Source organism: Paramisgurnus dabryanus, chromosome 14 (assembly GCF_030506205.2).
Source record: "Paramisgurnus dabryanus chromosome 14, PD_genome_1.1, whole genome shotgun sequence".
In the NCBI taxonomy this organism is placed as follows: domain Eukaryota; kingdom Metazoa; phylum Chordata; class Actinopteri; order Cypriniformes; family Cobitidae; genus Paramisgurnus; species Paramisgurnus dabryanus.
Window position 1 is genome coordinate 31,916,626 of NC_133350.1, and position 18,975 is coordinate 31,935,600.

The 18,975-nt window shown below is 47.9% G+C and overlaps 14 non-coding genes across 14 annotated transcripts; all 14 read left to right on the plus strand.

Annotated features, from left to right (window-relative positions):
• Positions 1 to 650: 650 nt before the first annotated feature.
• LOC135747356 (U6 spliceosomal RNA) lies at positions 651 to 757 on the plus strand. The gene has a single exon (XR_010531862.1). It is a non-coding gene; the product is annotated as a U6 spliceosomal RNA (small nuclear RNA).
• Positions 758 to 1,942: 1,185 nt separating this feature from the next.
• LOC135747411 (U6 spliceosomal RNA) lies at positions 1,943 to 2,049 on the plus strand. The gene has a single exon (XR_010531915.1). It is a non-coding gene; the product is annotated as a U6 spliceosomal RNA (small nuclear RNA).
• A 1,186-nt stretch (positions 2,050 to 3,235) lies between these two features.
• Positions 3,236 to 3,342, plus strand: LOC135747419 (U6 spliceosomal RNA). Its single transcript, XR_010531922.1, has one exon. It is a non-coding gene; the product is annotated as a U6 spliceosomal RNA (small nuclear RNA).
• A 1,186-nt stretch (positions 3,343 to 4,528) lies between these two features.
• On the plus strand, positions 4,529 to 4,635 carry LOC135747416 (U6 spliceosomal RNA). The gene has a single exon (XR_010531919.1). It is a non-coding gene; the product is annotated as a U6 spliceosomal RNA (small nuclear RNA).
• A 1,414-nt stretch (positions 4,636 to 6,049) lies between these two features.
• On the plus strand, positions 6,050 to 6,156 carry LOC135747374 (U6 spliceosomal RNA). The gene has a single exon (XR_010531879.1). It is a non-coding gene; the product is annotated as a U6 spliceosomal RNA (small nuclear RNA).
• Positions 6,157 to 7,341: 1,185 nt separating this feature from the next.
• Positions 7,342 to 7,448, plus strand: LOC135747366 (U6 spliceosomal RNA). Its single transcript, XR_010531872.1, has one exon. It is a non-coding gene; the product is annotated as a U6 spliceosomal RNA (small nuclear RNA).
• A 1,184-nt stretch (positions 7,449 to 8,632) lies between these two features.
• Positions 8,633 to 8,739, plus strand: LOC135747365 (U6 spliceosomal RNA). Its single transcript, XR_010531871.1, has one exon. It is a non-coding gene; the product is annotated as a U6 spliceosomal RNA (small nuclear RNA).
• Positions 8,740 to 9,923: 1,184 nt separating this feature from the next.
• On the plus strand, positions 9,924 to 10,030 carry LOC135747375 (U6 spliceosomal RNA). Its single transcript, XR_010531880.1, has one exon. It is a non-coding gene; the product is annotated as a U6 spliceosomal RNA (small nuclear RNA).
• A 1,186-nt stretch (positions 10,031 to 11,216) lies between these two features.
• Positions 11,217 to 11,323, plus strand: LOC135747377 (U6 spliceosomal RNA). Its single transcript, XR_010531883.1, has one exon. It is a non-coding gene; the product is annotated as a U6 spliceosomal RNA (small nuclear RNA).
• Positions 11,324 to 12,508: 1,185 nt separating this feature from the next.
• On the plus strand, positions 12,509 to 12,615 carry LOC135747364 (U6 spliceosomal RNA). The gene has a single exon (XR_010531870.1). It is a non-coding gene; the product is annotated as a U6 spliceosomal RNA (small nuclear RNA).
• A 1,186-nt stretch (positions 12,616 to 13,801) lies between these two features.
• Positions 13,802 to 13,908, plus strand: LOC135747353 (U6 spliceosomal RNA). Its single transcript, XR_010531859.1, has one exon. It is a non-coding gene; the product is annotated as a U6 spliceosomal RNA (small nuclear RNA).
• Positions 13,909 to 15,202: 1,294 nt separating this feature from the next.
• On the plus strand, positions 15,203 to 15,307 carry LOC135747371 (U6 spliceosomal RNA). The gene has a single exon (XR_010531877.1). It is a non-coding gene; the product is annotated as a U6 spliceosomal RNA (small nuclear RNA).
• A 1,186-nt stretch (positions 15,308 to 16,493) lies between these two features.
• On the plus strand, positions 16,494 to 16,600 carry LOC135747349 (U6 spliceosomal RNA). Its single transcript, XR_010531855.1, has one exon. It is a non-coding gene; the product is annotated as a U6 spliceosomal RNA (small nuclear RNA).
• A 1,186-nt stretch (positions 16,601 to 17,786) lies between these two features.
• On the plus strand, positions 17,787 to 17,893 carry LOC135747422 (U6 spliceosomal RNA). The gene has a single exon (XR_010531925.1). It is a non-coding gene; the product is annotated as a U6 spliceosomal RNA (small nuclear RNA).
• The last annotated feature ends 1,082 nt before the right edge of the window (positions 17,894 to 18,975 follow it).

Below are 18,975 nucleotides of genomic sequence, written 5' to 3' on the forward strand. Positions count from 1 at the left end.
TGCCACCATCTTGCTGATCCTCGGCTCGGTCGCGAGTTCCCATTGGTGGTGGGCTTAGCGCCTCGACGTCATCTTTTGTTTGGAATGACAACCTGGTTTGTCTCTTTTCAAATTGCTTTGCTTAAAGGTTTTGCCACGTCTTGGAAAGAAGAAGGGTTTGTGGCCTGCTTTCAGTATGAATGGATGCAGATGCAGTAAAGACCGTTTAACAGACAACTTTCTTTTGTTTGAGGCAGCTCCTCAAACACAGCATGTTTGAGGCCATGCCCAATACCCCTTGTGTTCTGTTACCCATACCACTGACGAGTGTGTCTTGTGCTTTCTGTGACGCTGCTACATTTATCATTATGCTCATCCCGCGAGAAGCTTCATTCTCTCAGTTACCCCGTCCTTAAACGCGGTGGGAGGTTAAATCCGTCCGTGTGCCCAACCCAAGGAAAGCACGGTTGGTAGTACGTTGTGCTGGGCAGAGCAACGGTTGTGGGGGCGATTTCCTAGCAGCTGGGAAGCATCTGCCAAACGGATACATGTAAATGTAAGTGTGCTGCACTGTAACGGGTTTAGCAAGATGGTCTTCTTGTCCTCACCACCTGCCTGAGAGCTGGCTGAGAAACGAGGAATATAGGGACCTTGTTAGGGTCACTGTGTTTGTGCTTGCTACAGCAGCACGTATACTAAAATTGGATCGATACAGAGAAGATTAGCATGGCCCCTGCGAAAGGATGACACGCAAATCCGTGAAGCGCTCCATATTTAATGCTTTGTTTACATGTTTGCTTTTAAAGCCAGCGCGATACACACCAATCGTAGTTTCCGAATCTCCGGTGTATGGTCACCTGACATGCCTTCCTCGCGATCGTGACCGTTTACATCATGCGTGTCCACCCTTGCACCAAAAACAGTAAAACAAAGAAACACACTTCGAATGTTCTCAGTGGAGGAGATAAAGGTTTGCACTGAGCATGGCTGAACTGCAATTGGAGGCCACTGGGAAAATTGTTGTTTGTTTCTTCAAGCTAATTGCCTCTGTTGCTCCAAGTCCTCGTTTTGTCACGTTAACAACTTTGGCGACGCCTAGACTGAATCTGATGCTGTGGTTTTCTTCCCCTCCAACCTCTTCTTTTGTCAATAAGTACGTAATAGGCCACACCCCCACGTACAATAATGAGGGAGAGCATGATAGAGGCCCATGTACAACAGTCAGGAAAGCTCCGATCAGTGCCCTGCAATTTGCATGTGCCTTTATCGCGAGCCTTTGTTCTGTCAGGTCCAGGCGTGTGGGCCTTCTCATTATGCCACCATCTTGCTGATCCTCGGCTCGGTCGCGAGTTCCCATTGGTGGTGGGCTTAGCGCCTCGACGTCATCTTTTGTTTGGAATGACAACCTGGTTTGTCTCTTTTCAAATTGCTTTGCTTAAAGGTTTTGCCAAATCTTGGAAAGAAGAAGGGTTTGTGGCCTGCTTTCAGTATGAATGGATGCAGATGCAGTAAAGACCGTTTAACAGACAACTTTCTTTTGTTTGAGGCAGCTCCTCAAACACAGCATGTTTGAGGCCATGCCCAATACCCCTTGTGTTCTGTTACCCATACCACTGACGAGTGTGTCTTGTGCTTTCTGTGCCGCTGCTACATTTATCATTATGCTCATCCCGCGAGAAGCTTCATTCTCTCAGTTACCCCGTCCCTAAACGCGGTGGGAGGTTAAATCCGTCCGTGTGCCCAACCCAAGGAAAGCACGGTTGGTAGTACGTTGTGCTGGGCAGAGCAACGGTTGTGGGGGCGATTTCCTAGCAGCTCGGAAGCATCTGCCAAACGGATACATGTAAATGTAAGTGTGCTGCACTGTAACGGGTTTAGCAAGATGGTCTTCTTGTCCTCACCACCTGCCTGAGAGCTTCTGAGAAACGAGGCATATAGGGACCTTGTTAGAATCACTGTGTTTGTGCTTGCTATGGCAGCACGTATAATAAAATTGGATCGATACAGAGAAGATTAGCATGGCCCCTGCGAAAGGATGACACGCAAATCCGTGAAGCGCTCCATATTTAATGCTTTGTTTACATGTTTGCTTTTAAAGCCAGCGCGATACGCACCAATCGTAGTTTCCGAATCTCCGGTGTATGGTCACCTGACATGCCTTCCTCGCGATCGTGACCGTTTACATCATGCGTGTCCACCCTTGCACCAAAAACAGTAAAACAAAGAAACACACTTCGAATGTTCTCAGTGGAGGAGATAAAGGTTTGCACTGAGCATGGCTGAACTGCAATTGGAGGCCACTGGGAAAATTGTTGTTTGTTTCTTCAAGCTAATTGCCTCTGTTGCTCCAAGTCCTCGTTTTGTCACGTTAACAACTTTGGCGACGCCTAGACTGAATCTGATGCTGTGGTTTTCTTCCCCTCCAACCTCTTCTTTTGTCAATAAGTACGTAATAGGCCACACCCCCACGTACAATAATGAGGGAGAGCATGATAGAGGCCCATGTACAATAGTCAGGAAAGCTCCGATCAGTGCCCTGCAATTTGCATGTGCCTTTATCGCGAGCCTTTGTTCTGTCAGGTCCAGGCGTGTGGGCCTTCTCATTATGCCACCATCTTGCTGATCCTCGGCTCGGTCGCGAGTTCCCATTGGTGGTGGGCTTAGTGCCTCGACGTCATCTTTTGTTTGGAATGACAACCTGGTTTGTCTCTTTTCAAATTGCTTTGCTTAAAGGTTTTGCCACGTCTTGGAAAGAAGAAGGGTTTGTGGCCTGCTTTCAGTATGAATGGATGCAGATGCAGTAAAGACCGTTTAACAGACAACTTTCTTTTGTTTGAGGCAGCTCCTCAAACACAGCATGTTTGAGGCCATGCCCAATACCCCTTGTGTTCTGTTACCCATACCACTGACGAGTGTGTCTTGTGCTTTCTGTGACGCTGCTACATTTATCATTATGCTCATCCCGCGAGAAGCTTCATTCTCTCAGTTACCCCGTCCTTAAACGCGGTGGGAGGTTAAATCCGTCCGTGTGCCCAACCCAAGGAAAGCACGGTTGGTAGTACGTTGTGCTGGGCAGAGCAACGGTTGTGGGGGCGATTTCCTAGCAGCTCGGAAGCATCTGCCAAACGGATACATGTAAATGTAAGTGTGCTGCACTGTAACGGGTTTAGCAAGATGGTCTTCTTGTCCTCACCACCTGCCTGAGAGCTGGCTGAGAAACGAGGAATATAGGGACCTTGTTAGGGTCACTGTGTTTGTGCTTGCTACAGCAGCACGTATACTAAAATTGGATCGATACAGAGAAGATTAGCATGGCCCCTGCGAAAGGATGACACGCAAATCCGTGAAACGCTCCATATTTAATGCTTTGTTTACATGTTTGCTTTTAAAGCCAGCGCGATACACACCAATCGTAGTTTCCGAATCTCCGGTGTATGGTCACCTGACATGCCTTCCTCGCGATCGTGACCGTTTACATCATGCGTGTCCACCCTTGCACCAAAAACAGTAAAACAAAGAAACACACTTCGAATGTTCTCAGTGGAGGAGATAAAGGTTTGCACTGAGCATGGCTGAACTGCAATTGGAGGCCACTGGGAAAATTGTTGTTTGTTTCTTCAAGCTAATTGCCTCTGTTGCTCCAAGTCCTCGTTTTGTCACGTTAACAACTTTGGCGACGCCTAGACTGAATCTGATGCTGTGGTTTTCTTCCCCTCCAACCTCTTCTTTTGTCAATAAGTACGTAATAGGCCACACCCCCACGTACAATAATGAGGGAGAGCATGATAGAGGCCCATGTACAATAGTCAGGAAAGCTCCGATCAGTGCCCTGCAATTTGCATGTGCCTTTATCGCGAGCCTTTGTTCTGTCAGGTCCAGGCGTGTGGGCCTTCTCATTATGCCACCATCTTGCTGATCCTCGGCTCGGCCGCGAGTTCCCTTTGGTGGTGGGCTTAGCGCCTCAACGTCAGCTTTTGTTTGGAATGACAACCTGGTTTGTCTCTTTTCAAATTGCTTTGCTTAAAGGTTTTGCCAAATCTTGGAAAGAAGAAGGGTTTGTGGCCTGCTTTCAGTATGAATGGATGCAGACGCAGTAAAGACCGTTTAACAGACAACTTTCTTTTGTGTGAGGCAGCTCCTCAAACACAGCATGTTTGAGGCCACGCCCAAAACCCCTTGTGTTCCGTTACCCATACCACTGACAAGTGTGTCTTGTGCTTTCTGTGCCGCTGCTACATTTATCATTATGCTCATCCTGCGAGAAGCTTCATTCTCTCAGTTACCCTGTCCCTAAACGCGGTGGGAGGTTAAATCCGTCCGTGTGCCCAACCCAAGGAAAGCTCGGTTGGTAGTACGTTGTGCTGGGCAGAGCAACGGTTGTGGGGGCGATTTCCTAGCAGCTCGGAAGCATCTGCCAAACGGATACATGTAAATGTAAGTGTGCTGCACTGTAACGAGTTAAGCAAGATGGTCTTCTTGTCCTCACCACCTGCCTGAGAGCTGGCTGAGAAACAAGGCATATAGGGACCTTGTTAGAGTCGCTGTGTTTGTGCTCGCTACGGCAGCACGTATACTAAAATTGGATCGATACAGAGAAGATTAGCATGGCCCCTGCGAAAGGATGACACGCAAATCCGTGAAGCGCTCCATATTTAATGCGTTGTTTGCATGTTTGCTTTTAAAGCCAGCGGGATACGCGGCAATGTTACCCTCCGAATCTCCGGTGTATGGTCACCTGACATGCCTTCCTCGCGATCGTGACCGTTTACATCATGCGTGTCCACCCTTGCACCAAAAACAGTAAAACAAAGAAACACACATCGAATGTTCTCAGTGGAGGAGATAAAGGTTTGCACTGAGCATGGGTGAACTGCGATTGGAGGCCACTGGGAAAACTGTTGTTTGTTTCTTCAAGCTAATTGCCTCTGTTGCTCCAAGTCCTCGTTTTGTCACGTTAACAACTTTGGCGACGCCTAGACTGAATCTGATGCTGTGGTTTTCTTCCCCTCCAGCCTCTTCTTTTGTCAGTAAGTACGTAATAGGCCACACCCCCACGTACAATAATGAGGGAGAGCATGATAGAGGCCCATGTACAATAGTCAGGAAAGCTCTGATCAGGTCCCTGCAATTTGCATGTGCCTTTATCGCGAGCCTTTGTTCGAAAGGGGTATAAACGGAGGTTGGAGCCAGCTGCAAATGGGTGGGTTAGCAGCAAGTGGGTGGGGCTTTAGCCGCAAGTTGGCTGTACAAACTTCCAGAGGATTCACCACCGTCCCATTTAAAGCGTAACTTCTCCTACTTGCACATTTCTGAAATCCCTCCTACTTGCGGCATAAGATCCTCCCACCTGCAGTCTCCGGGATGCAGCGATATATACTTGCTTTGTTCTGTCAGGTCCAGGCATGTGGGCCTTCTCATTATGCCACCATCTTGCTGATCCTCGGCTCGGTCGCGAGATCCCATTGGTGGTGGGCTTAGCGCCTCAACGTCAGCTTTTGTTTGGAATGACAACCTGGTTTGTCTCTTTTCAAATTGCTTTGCTTAAAGGTTTTGCCAAGTCTTGGAAAGAAGAAGGGTTTGTGGTTTGCTTTCAGTATGAATGGATGCAGACGCAGTAAAGACCGTTTTACAGACAACTTTCTTTTGTTTGAGGCAGCTCCTCAAACACAGCATGTTTGAGGCCACGCCCAATACCCCTTTTGTTCTGTTACCCATACCATTGACAAGTGTGTCTTGTGCTTTCTGTGCCGCTGCTTGATTTATCATTATGCTCATCCCGCGAGAAGCTTCATTCTCTCAGTTACCCCGTCCCTAAACGCGGTGGGAGTTTAAATCCGTCCGTGTGCCCAACCCAAGGAAAGCTCGGTTGGTAGTACGTTGTGCTGGGCAGAGCAACGGTTGTGGGGGCGATTTCCTAGCAGCTCGGAAGCATCTGCCAAACGGATACATGTAAATGTAAGTGTGCTGCACTGTAACGAGTTTAGCAAGATGGTCTTCTTGTCCTCACCACCTGCATGAGAGCCGGCTGAGAAACGAGGCATATAGGGACCTTGTTAGGGTTGCTGTGTTTGTGCTTGCTACGGCAGCACGTATACTAAAATTGGATCGATACAGAGAAGATTAGCATGGCCCCTGCGAAAATATGACACGCAAATCCGTGAAGCGCTCCATATTTAATGCGTTGTTTACATGTTTGCTTTTAAAGCCAGCGGGATACGCGGCAATGTAAGCTTCCGAATCTCCGGTGTATGGTCACCTGACATGCCTTCATCGCTATCGTGACGGTTTACATCATGCGTGTCCACCCTTGCACCAAAAACAGTAAAACAAAGAAACACACATCGAATGTTCTCAGTGGTTGAGATAAAGGTTTGCACTGAGCATGGCTGAACTGCGATTGGAGGCCACTGAGAAAACTGTTGTTTGTTTCTTCAAGCTAATTGCCTCTGTTGCTCCAAGTCCTCGTTTTGTAACGTTAACAACTTTGGCGACGCCTAGACTGAATCTGATGCTGTGGTTTTCTTCCCCTCCAACCTCTTCTTTTGTCAATAAGTACATAATAGGCCACACCCCCACATACCATAATGAGGGAGAGCATGATAGAGGCCCATGTACAATAGTCAGGAAAGTTCCGATCAGTGCCCTGCAATTTGCATGTGCCTTTATCGCGAGCCTTTGTTCTGTCAGGTCTAGGCGTGTGGGCCTTCTCATTATGCCACCATCTTGCTGATCTTCGGCTCGGTCGCGAGTTCCCATTGGTGGTGGGCTTAGGGCCTCAACGTCCTCTTTTGTTTGCAATGACAACTGGTTTGTCTCTTTTCAAATTGCTTTGCTTAAAGGTTTTGCCAAGTCTTGGAAAGAAGAAGGGTTTGTGGTTTGCTTTCAGTATGAATAGATGCAGACGCAGTAAAGACCGTTTAACAGACAACTTTCTTTTGTTTGAGGCAGCTCCTCAAACACAGCATGTTTGAGGCCACGCCCAATACCCCTTTTGTTCTGTTACCCATACCATTGACAAGTGTTTCTTGTGCTTTCTGTGCCGCCGCTAGATTTATCATTATGCTCATCCCGCGAGAAGCTTCATTCTCTCAGTTACCCCGTCCCTAAACGCGGTGGGAGGTTAAATCCGTCCGTGTGCCCAACCCAAGGAAAGCTTGGTTGGTAGTACGTTGTGCTGGGCAGAGCAACGGTTGTGGGGGCGATTTCCTAGCAGCTCGGAAGCATCTGCCAAACGGATACATGTAAATGTAAGTGTGCTGCACTGTAACGAGTTTAGCAAGATGGTCTTCTTGTCCTCACCACCTGCATGAGAGCCGGCTGAGAAACGAAGCATATAGGGACCTTGTTAGGGTCGCTGTGTTTGTGTTTGCTACGGCAGCACGTATACTAAAATTGGATCGATACAGAGAAGATTAGCATGGCCCCTGCGAAAGGATGACACGCAAATCCGTGAAGCGCTCCATATTTAATGCGTTGTTTACATGTTTGCTTTTAAAGCCAGCGGGATACGCGGCAATGTAAGCTTCCGAATCTCCGGTGTATGGTCACCTGACATGCCTTCATCGCTATCGTGACCGTTTACATCATGCGTGTCCACCCTTGCACCAAAAACAGTAAAACAAAGAAACACACATCGAATGTTCTCAGTGGTTGAGATAAAGGTTTGCACTGAGCATGGCTGAACTGCGATTGGAGGCCACTGAGAAAACTGTTGTTTGTTTCTTCAAGCTAATTGCCTCTGTTGCTCCAAGTCCTCGTTTTGTAACGTTAACAACTTTGGCGACGCCTAGACTGAATCTGATGCTGTGGTTTTCTTCCCCTCCAACCTCTTCTTTTGTCAATAAGTACGTAATAGGCCACACCCCCACATACCATAATGAGGGAGAGCATGATAGAGGCCCATGTACAATAGTCAGGAAAGTTCCGATCAGTGCCCTGCAATTTGCATGTGCCTTTATCGCGAGCCTTTGTTCTGTCAGGTCTAGGCGTGTGGGCTTTTCATTATGCCACCATCTTGCTGATCTTCGGCTCGGTCGCGAGTTCCCATTGGTGGTGGGCTTAGGGCCTCAACGTCCTCTTTTGTTTGCAATGACAACTGGTTTGTCTCTTTTCAAATTGCTTTGCTTAAAGGTTTTGCCAAGTCTTGGAAAGAAGAAGGGTTTGTGGTTTGCTTTCAGTATGAATGGATGCAGACGCAGTAAAGACCGTTTAACAGACAACTTTCTTTTGTTTGAGGCAGCTCCTCAAACACAGCATGTTTGAGGCCACGCCCAATACCCCTTTTGTTCTGTTACCCATACCATTGACAAGTGTTTCTTGTGCTTTCTGTGCCGCTGCTAGATTTATCATTATGCTCATCCCGCGAGAAGCTTCATTCTCTCAGTTACCCCGTCCCTAAACGCGGTGGGAGGTTAAATCCGTCCGTGTGCCCAACCCAAGGAAAGCTCGGTTGGTAGTACGTTGTGCTGGGCAGAGCAACGGTTGTGGGGGCGATTTCCTAGCAGCTCGGAAGCATCTGCCAAACGGATACATGTAAATGTAAGTGTGCTGCACTGTAACGAGTTTAGCAAGATGGTCTTCTTGTCCTCACCACCTGCATGAGAGCCGGCTGAGAAACGAAGCATATAGGGACCTTGTTAGGGTCGCTGTGTTTGTGTTTGCTACGGCAGCACGTATACTAAAATTGGATCGATACAGAGAAGATTAGCATGGCCCCTGCGAAAGGATGACACGCAAATCCGTGAAGCGCTCCATATTTAATGCGTTGTTTACATGTTTGCTTTTAAAGCCAGCGGGATACGCGGCAATGTTAGCCTCCGAATCTCCGGTGTGTGGTCACCTGACATGCCTTCCTCGCGATCGTGACCGTTTACATCATGCGTGTCCACCCTTGCACCAAAAACAGTAAAACAAAGAAACACACATCGAATGTTCTCAGTGGAGGAGATAAAGGTTTGCACTGAGCATGGCTGAACTGCGATTGGAGGCCACTGGGAAAACTGTTGTTTGTTTCTTCAAGCTAATTGCCTCTGTTGCTCCAAGTCCTCGTTTTGTCACGTTAACAACTTTGGCGACGCCTAGACTGAATCTGATGCTGTGGTTTTCTTCCCCTCCAACCTCTTCTTTTGTCAATAAGTACGTAATAGGCCACACCCCCACGTACAATAATGAGGGAGACATGATAGAGGCCCATGTACAATAGTCAGGAAAGCTCCGATCAGTGCCCTGCAATTTGCATGTGCCTTTATCGCGAGCCTTTGTTCTGTCAGGTCCAGGCGTGTGGGCCTTCTCATTATGCCACCATCTTGCTGATCTTCGGCTCGGTCGCGAGTTCCCATTGGTGGTGGGCTTAGGGCCTCAACGTCATCTTTTGTTTAGAATGACAACCTGGTTTGTCTCTTTTCAATTGCTTTGCTTAAAGGTTATGCCAAGTCTTGGAAAGAAAAAGGGTTTGTGGCCTGCTTTCAGTATGAATGGATGCAGACGCAGTAAAAACCGTTTAACAGACAACTTTCTTTTGTTTGAGGCAGCTCCTCAAACACAGCATGTTTGAGGCCACGCCCAATACCCCTTGTGTTCTGTTACCCATACCACTGACAAGTGTGTCTTGTGCTTTCTGTGCCGCTGCTACATTTATCATTATGCTCATCCCGCGCGAAGCTTCATTCTCTCAGTTACCCCATCCCTAAACGCGGTGGGAGGTTAAATCCGTCCTTGTGCCCAACCCAAGGAAAGCTCAGTTGGTAGTACGTTGTGCTGGGCAGAGCAACGGTTGTGGGGGCGATTTCCTAGCAGCTCGGAAGAATCTGCCAAACGGATACATGTAAATGTAAGTGTGCTGCACTGTAACGAGTTTAGCAAGATGGTCTTCTTGTCCTCACCACCTGCCTGAGAGCTGGCTGAGAAACGATGCATATAACGACCTTGTTAGGGTCACTGTGTTTGTGCTTGCTACAGCAGCACGTATACTAAAATTGTATCGATACAGAGAGGATTAGCATGGTCCCTGCCAAAGGATGACACACAAATCCATGAAGCGCTCCACATTTAATGTGTTGTTTACATGTTTGCTTTTAAAGCCAGCGGGATACGCGGCAATGTTAGCTTCCGAATCTCCGGTGTATGGTCACCTGACATGCCATCATCGCGATAGTGACAGTTTACATCATGCGTGTCCACCCTTGCACCAAAAACAGTAAAACAAAGAAACACACATCGAATGTTCTCAGTGGAGGAGATAAAGGTTTGCACTGAGCATGGCTGAACTGCGATTGGAGGCCACTGGGAAAACTGTTGTTTGTTTCTTCAAGCTAATTGCCTCTGTTGCTCCAAGTCCTCGTTTTGTCACGTTAACAACTTTGGCGACGCCTAGACTGAATCTGATGCTGTGGTTTTCTTCCCCTCCAACCTCTTCTTGTGTCAATAAGTACGTAATAGGCCACACCCCCACGTACAATAATGAGGGAGAGCATGATAGAGGCCCATGTACAATAGTCAGGAAAGCTCCGATCAGTGCCCTGCAATTTGCATGTGCCTTTATCGCGAGCCTTTGTTCTGTCAGGTCCAGGCGTGTGGGCCTTCTCATTATGCCACCATCATGCTGATCCTCGGCTCGGTCGCGAGTTCCCATTGGTGGTGGGCTTAGCGCCTCAACGTCATCTTTTGTTTGGAATGACAACCTGGTTGGTCTCTTTTCAAATTGCTTTGCTTAAAGGTTTTGCCAAGTCTTGGAAAGAAGAAGGGTTTTTGGCCTGCTTTCAGTATGAATGGATTCAGACGCAGTAAAGACCGTTTAACAGACAACTTTCTTTTGTTTGAGGCAGCTCCTCAAACACAGCATGTTTGAGGCCACGCCCAATACCCCTTGTGTTCTGTTACCCATACCACTGACAAGTGTGTCTTGTGCTTTCTGTGCCGCTGCTACATTTATCATTATGCTCATCCCGCGAGAAGCTTCATTCTCTCAGTTATCCCATCCCTAAATGCGGTGGGAGGTTAAATCCGTCCGTGTGCCCAACCCAAGGAAAGCTCAGTGTGTAGTACGTTGTGCTGGGCAGAGCAACGGTTGTGGGGGCGATTTCCTAGCAGCTCGGAAGAATCTGCCAAACGGATACATGTAAATGTAAGTGTGCTGCACTGTAACGAGTTTAGCAAGATGGTCTTCTTGTCCTCACCACCTGCCTGAGAGCTGGCTGAGAAACGAGGCATATAGAGACTTTGTTAGGGTCACTGTGTTTGTGCTTGCTACTGCCGCACGTGTACTAAAATTGGATCGATACAGAGAAGATTAGCATGGTCCCTGCCAAAGGATGACACACAAATCCATGAAGCGCTCCATGTTTAATGTGTTGTTTACATGTTTGCTTTTAAAGCCAGCGGGATACGTGCAATGTTAGGCTCCGAATCTCCGGTGTATGGTCACCTGACATGCCTTCCTGGCGATCGTGACCGTTTACATCATGCGTGTCCACCCTTGCACCAAAAACAGTAAAACAAAGAAACACACATCGAATGTTCTCAGTGGAGGAGATAAAGGTTTGCACTGAGCATGGCTGAACTGCGATTGGAGGCCACTGGGAAAACTGTTGTTTGTTTCTTCAAGCTAATTGCCTCTGTTGCTCCAAGTCCTCGTTTTGTCACGTTAACAACTTTGGCGACGCCTAGACTGAATCTGATGCTGTGGTTTTCTTCCCATCCAACCTCTTCTTTTGTCAATAAGTACGTAATAGGCCACACCCCCACGTACAATAATGAGGGAGAGCATGATAGAGGCCCATGTACAATAGTCAGGAAAGCTCCGATCAGTGCCCTGCAATTTGCATGTGCCTTTATCGCGAGCCTTTGTTCTGTCAGGTCCAGGCGTGTGGGCCTTCTCATTATGCCACCATCTTGCTGATCCTCGGCTCGGTCGCGAGTTCTCATTGGTGGTGGGCTTAGCGCCTCAACGTCAGCTTTTGTTTGGAATGACAACCTGGTTTGTCTCTTTTCAAATTGCTTTGCTTAAAGGTTTTGCCAAGTCTTGGAAAGAAGAAGGGTTTGTGGTTTGCTTTCAGTATGAATGGATGCAGACGCAGTAAAGACCGTTTAACAGACAACTTTCTTTTGTTTGAGGCAGCTCCTCAAACAGAGCATGTTTGAGGCCACGCCCAATACCCCTTTTGTTCTGTTACCCATACCATTGACAAGTGTTTCTTGTGCTTTCTGTGCCGCTGCTAGATTTATCATTATGCTCATCCCGCGAGAAGCTTCATTCTCTCAGTTACCCCGTCCCTAAACGCGGTGGGAGGTTAAATACGTCCGTGTGCCCAACCCAAGGAAAGCTTGGTTGGTAGTACGTTGTGCTGGGCAGAGCAACGGTTGTGGGGGCGATTTCCTAGCAGCTCGGAAGCATCTGCCAAACGGATACATGTAAATGTAAGTGTGCTGCACTGTAACGAGTTTAGCAAGATGGTCTTCTTGTCCTCACCACCTGCATGAGAGCCGGCTGAGAAACGAAGCATATAGGGACCTTGTTAGGGTCGCTGTGTTTGTGTTTGCTACGGCAGCACGTATACTAAAATTGGATCGATACAGAGAAGATTAGCATGGCCCCTGCGAAAGGATGACACGCAAATCCGTGAAGCGCTCCATATTTAATGCTTTGTTTACATGTTTGCTTTTAAAGCCAGCGGGATACGCGGCAATGTAAGCTTCCGAATCTCCGGTGTATGGTCACCTGACATGCCTTCATCGCGATCGTGACCGTTTACATCATGCGTGTCCACCCTTGCACCAAAAACAGTAAAACAAAGAAACACACATCGAATGTTCTCAGTGGTTGAGATAAAGGTTTGCACTGAGCATGGCTGAACTGCGATTGGAGGCCAATGGGAAAACTGTTGTTTGTTTCTTCAAGCTAATTGCCTCTGTTGCTCCAAGTCCTCGTTTTGTCACGTTAACAACTTTGGTGACGCCGAGACTGAATCTGATGCTGTGGTTTTCTTCCCCTCCAACCTCTTCTTTTGTCGATAAGTATGTAATAGGCCACACCCCCACGTACAATAATGAGGGAGAGCATGAAAGAGGCCCATGTACAATAGTCAGGAAAGCTCCGATCAGTGCCCTGCAATTTGCATGTGCCTTTATCGCGAGCCTTTGTTCTGTCAGGTCCGGGCGTGTGGGCCTTCTCATTATGCCACCATCTTGCTGATCCTCGGCTCGGTCGCGAGTTCCCATTGGTGGTGGGCTTAGCGCCTCAACGTCAGCTTTTGTTTGGAATGACAACCTGGTTTGTCTCTTTTCAAATTGCTTTGCTTAAAGGTTTTGCCAAGTCTTGGAAAGAAGAAGGGTTTGTGGTTTGCTTTCAGTATGAATGGATGCAGACGCAGTAAATACTGTTTAACAGACAACTTTCTTTTGTTTGAGGCAGCTCCTCAAACACAGCATGTTTGAGGCCACGCCCAATACCCCTTTTGTTCTGTTACCCATACCATTGACAAGTGTGTCTTGTGCTTTCTGTGCCGCTGCTAGATTTATCATTATGCTCATCCCGCGAGAAGCTTAATTCTCTCAGTTACCCCGTCCCTAAACGCGGTGGGAGGTTAAATCCGTCCGTGTGCCCAACCCAAGGAAAGCTCGGTTGGTAGTACGTTGTGCTGGGCAGAGCAACGGTTGTGGGGGCGATTTCCTAGCAGCTCGGAAGCATCTGCCAAACGGATACATGTAAATGTAAGTGTGCTGCACTGTAACGAGTTTAGCAAGATGGTCTTCTTGTCCTCACCACCTGCATGAGAGCCGGCTGAGAAACGAGGCATATAGGGACCTTGTTAGGGTCGCTGTGTTTGTGCTTGCTATGGCAGCACGTATACTAAAATTGGATCGATACAGAGAAGATTAGCATGGCCCCTGCGAAAGGATGACACGCAAATCCGTGAAGCGCTCCATATTTAATGCGTTGTTCACATGTTTGCTTTTAAAGCCAGCGGGATACGCGGCAATGTAAGCTTCCGAATCTCCGGTGTATGGTCACCTGACATGCCTTCATCGCGATCGTGACCGTTTACATCATGCGTGTCCACCCTTGCACCAAAAACAGTAAAACAAAGAAACACACATCGAATGTTCTCAGTGGTTGAGATAAAGGTTTGCACTGAGCATGGCTGAACTGCGATTGGAGGCCACTGGGAAAACTGTTGTTTGTTTCTTCAAGCTAATTGCCTCTGTTGCTCCAAGTCCTCGTTTTGTCACGTTAACAACTTTGGCGACGCCTAGACTGAATCTGATGCTGTGGTTTTCTTCCCCTCCAACCTCTTCTTTTGTCAAAAAGTACGTAATAGGCCACACCCCCACATACAATAATGAGGGAGAGCATGATAGAGGCCCATGTACAATAGTCAGGAAAGCTCCGATCAGTGCCCTGCAATTTGCATGTGCCTTTATCGCGAGCCTTTGTTCTGTCAGGTCTAGGCGTGTGGGCCTTCTCATTATGCCACCATCTTGCTGATCTTCGGCTCGGTCGCGAGTTCCCATTGGTGGTGGGTTTAGGGCCTCAACGTCCTCTTTTGTTTGCAATGACAACTGGTTTGTCTCTTTTCAAATTGCTTTGCTTAAAGGTTTTGCCAAGTCTTGGAAAGAAGAAGGGTTTGTGGCCTGCTTTCAGTATGAATGGATGCAGACGCAGAAACCTGGTTTGTCTCTTTTCAAATAGCTTTGCCTAAAGGTTTTGCCAAGTCTTGGAAAGAAGAAGGGTTTGTGGCCTGCTTTCAGTTTGAATGGATGCAGACGCAGTAAAGACCGTTTAACAGACAACTTTCTTTTGTTTGAGGCAGCTCCTCAAACACACCATGTTTGAGGCCACGCCCAATACTCCTTGTGTTCTGTTACCCATATCACTGACAAGTGTGTCTTGTGCTTTCTGTGCCGCTGCTACATTTATCATTATGCTCATCCCGCGAGAAGCTTCATTCTCTCAGTTACCCCGTCCCTAAACGCGGTGGGAGGTTAAATCCGTCCGTGTGGCCAACCCAAGGAAAGTTCGGTTGGTAGTACGTTGTGCTGCGCAGAGCAACGGTTGTGGGGGCGATTTCCTAGCAGCTCGGAAGCATCTGCCAAACGGATACATGTAAATGTAAGTGTGCTGCACTGTAACGAGTTTAGCAAGATGGTCTTCTTGTCCTCACCACCTGCCTGAGAGCTGGCTGAGAAACGAGGCATATAGGGACCTTGTTAGAATCGCTGTGTTTGTGCTTGCTACGGCAGAACGTATACTACAATTGGATCGATACAGAGAAGATTAGCATGGCCCCTGCGAAAGGATGACACGCAAATCCGTGAAGCGCTCCATATTTAATGCTTTGTTTACATGTTTGCTTTTAAAGCCAGCGGAATACGCGGCAATGTTAGCCTCCGAATCTCCCGTGTATGGTCACCTGACATGCCTTCCTCGCGATCGTGACCGTTTACATCATGCGTATCCACCCTTGCACCAAAAACAGTAAAACAAAGAAACACACATCGAATGTTCTAAGTGGAGGAGATAAAGGTTTGCACTGAGCATGGCTGAACTGCGATTGGAGGCCACTGGGAAAACTGTTGTTTGTTTCTTCAAGCTAATTGCCTCTGTTGCTCCAAGTCCTCGTTTTGTCACGTTAACAACTTTGGCGACACCTAGACTGAATCTGATGCTGTGGTTTTCTTCCCCTCCAACCTCTTCTTTTGTCAATAAGTACGTAATAGGCCACACCCCCACGTACAATAATGAGGGAGAGCATGATAGAGGCCCATGTACAATAGTCAGGAAAGCTCCGATCAGTGCCCTGCAATTTGCATGTGCCTTTATCGCGAGCCTTTGTTCTGTCAGGTCCAGGCGTGTGGGCCTTCTCATTATGCCACCATCTTGCTGATCCTCGGCTCGGTCGCGAGTTCCCATTGGTGGTGGGCTTAGCGCCTCAACGTCATCTTTTGTTTGGAATGACAACCTGGTTTGTCTCTTTTCATATTGCTTTGCTTAAAGGTTTTGCCACGTCTTGGAAAGAAGAAGGGTTTGTGGGCTGCTTTCAGTATGAATGGATGCAGACGCAGTAAAGACCGTTTAACAGACAACTTTCTTTTGTTTGAGGCAGCTCCTCAAACACAGCATGTTTGAGGCCACGCCCAATACCCATTGTGTTCTGTTACCCATACCACTGACGAGTGTGTCTTGTGCTTTCTGTGCCGCTGCTACATTTATCATTATGCTCATCCCGCGAGAAGCTTCATTCTCTCAGTTACCCCGTCCCTAAACGCGGTGGGAGGTTAAATCCGTCCGTGTGCCCAACCCAAGGAAAGCACGGTTGGTAGTACGTTGTGCTGGGCAGAGCAACGGTTGTGGGGGCGATTTCCTAGCAGCTCGGAAGCATCTGCCAAACGGATACATGTAAATGTAAGTGTGCTGCACTGTAACGGGTTTAGCAAGATGGTCTTCTTGTCCTCACCACCTGCCTGAGAGCTGGCTGAGAAACGAGGAATATAGGGACCTTGTTAGGATCACTGTGTTTGTGCTTGCTATGGCAGCACGTATACTAAAATTGGATCGATACAGAGAAGATTAGCATGGCCCCTGCGAAAGGATGACACGCAAATCCGTGAAGCGCTCCATATTTAATGCTTTGTTTACATGTTTGCTTTTAAAGCCAGCGCGATACGCACCAATCGTAGTTTCCGAATCTCCGGTGTATGGTCACCTGACATGCCTTCCTCGCGATCGTCACCGTTTACATCATGCGTGTCCACCCTTGCACCAAAAACAGTAAAACAAAGAAACACACTTCGAATGTTCTCAGTGGAGGAGATAACGGTTTGCACTGAGCATGGCTGAACTGCAATTGGAGGCCACTGGGAAAATTGTTGTTTGTTTCTTCAAGCTAATTGCCTCTGTTGCTCCAAGTCCTCGTTTTGTCACGTTAACAACTTTGGCGACGCCTAGACTGAATCTGATGCTGTGGTTTTCTTCCCCTCCAACCTCTTCTTTTGTCAATAAGTACGTAATAGGCCACACCCCCACGTACAATAATGAGGGAGAGCATGATAGAGGCCCATGTACAATAGTCAGGAAAGCTCCGATCAGTGCCCTGCAATTTGCATGTGCCCATATCGCGAGCCTTTGTTCTGTCAGGTCCAGGCGTGTGGGCCTTCTCATTATGCCACCATCTTGCTGATCCTCGGCTCGGCCGCGAGTTCCCTTTGGTGGTGGGCTTAGCGCCTCAACGTCAGCTTTTGTTTGGAATGACAACCTGGTTTGTCTCTTTTCAAATTGCTTTGCTTAAAGGTTTTGCCAAATCTTGGAAAGAAGAAGGGTTTGTGGCCTGCTTTCAGTATGAATGGATGCAGACGCAGTAAAGACCGTTTAACAGACAACTTTCTTTTGTGTGAGGCAGCTCCTCAAACACAGCATGTTTGAGGCCATGCCCAATACCCCTTGTGTTCTGTTACCCATACCACTGACGAGTGTGTCTTGTGCTTTCTGTGCCGCTGCTACATTTATGATTATGCTCATCCCGCTAGAAGCTTCATTCTCTCAGTTACCCCGTCCCTAAACGCGGTGGGAGGTTAAATCCGTCCGTGTGCCCAACCCAAGGAAAGCACGGTTGGTAGTACGTTGTGCTGGGCAGAGCAACGGTTGTGGGGGCGATTTCCTAGCAGCTCAGAAGCATCTGCCAAACGGATAAATGTAAATGTAAGTGTGCTGCACTGTAACGAGTTTAGCAAGATGGTCTTCTTGTCCTCACCACCTGCCTGAGAGCTGGCTGAGAAACGAGGCATATAGGGACCCTGTTAGGGTCGCTTTGTTTGTGCTTGCTACGGCAGCACGTATACTAAAATTGGATCGATACAGAGAAGATTAGCATGGCCCCTGCGAAAGGATGACACGCAAATCCGTGAAGCGCTCCATATTTAACGCGTTGTTTGCATGTTTGCTTTTAAAGCCAACGGGATACGCGGCAATGTTAGCCTCTGAATCTCCGGTGTATGGTCACCTGACATGCCTTTCTCGCGATCGTGACCGTTTACATCATGCGTGTCCACCCTTGCACCAAAAACAGTAAAACAAAGAAACACACATCGAATGTTCTCAGTGGAGGAGATAAAGGTTTGCACTGAGCATGGCTGAACTCGGATTGGAGGCCACTGGGAAAACTGTTGTTTGTTTTTTCAAGCTAATTGCCTCTGTTGCTCCAAGTCCTCGTTTTGTCACGTTAACAACTTTGGCGACGCCTAGACTGAATCTGATGCTGTGGTTTTCTTCCCCTCCAACCTCTTCTTTTTTCAATAAGTACGTAATAGGCCACACCCCCACGTACAATAATGAGGGAGAGCATGATAGAGGCCCATGTACAATAGTCAGGAAAGCTCCGATCAGTGCCCTGCAATTTGCATGTGCCTTTATAGCGAGCCTTTGTTCTGTCAGGTCCAGGCGTGTGGGCCTTCTCATTATGCCACCATCTTGCTGATCCTCGGCTCGGTCGCGAGTTCCCATTGGTGGTGGGCTTAGCGCCTCGACGTCATCTTTTGTTTGGAATGACAACCTGGTTTGTCTCTTTTCAAATTGCTTTGCTTAAAGGTTTTGCCACGTCTTGGAAAGAAGAAGGGTTTGTGGCCTGCTTTCAGTATGAATGGATGCAGATGCAGTAAAGACCGTTTAACAGACAACTTTCTTTTGTTTGAGGCAGCTCCTCAAACACAGCATGTTTGAGGCCATGCCCAATACCCCTTGTGTTCTGTTACCCATACCACTGACGAGTGTGTCTTGTGCTTTCTGTGCCGCTGCTACATTTATCATTATGCTCATCCCGCGAGAAGCTTCATTCTCTCAGTTACCCCGTCCTTAAACGCGGTGGGAGGTTAAATCCGTCCGTGTGCCCAACCCAAGGAAAGCACGGTTGGTAGTACGTTGTGCTGGGCAGAGCAACGGTTGTGGGGGCGATTTCCTAGCAGCTCGGAAGCATCTGCCAAACGGATACATGTAAATGTAAGTGTGCT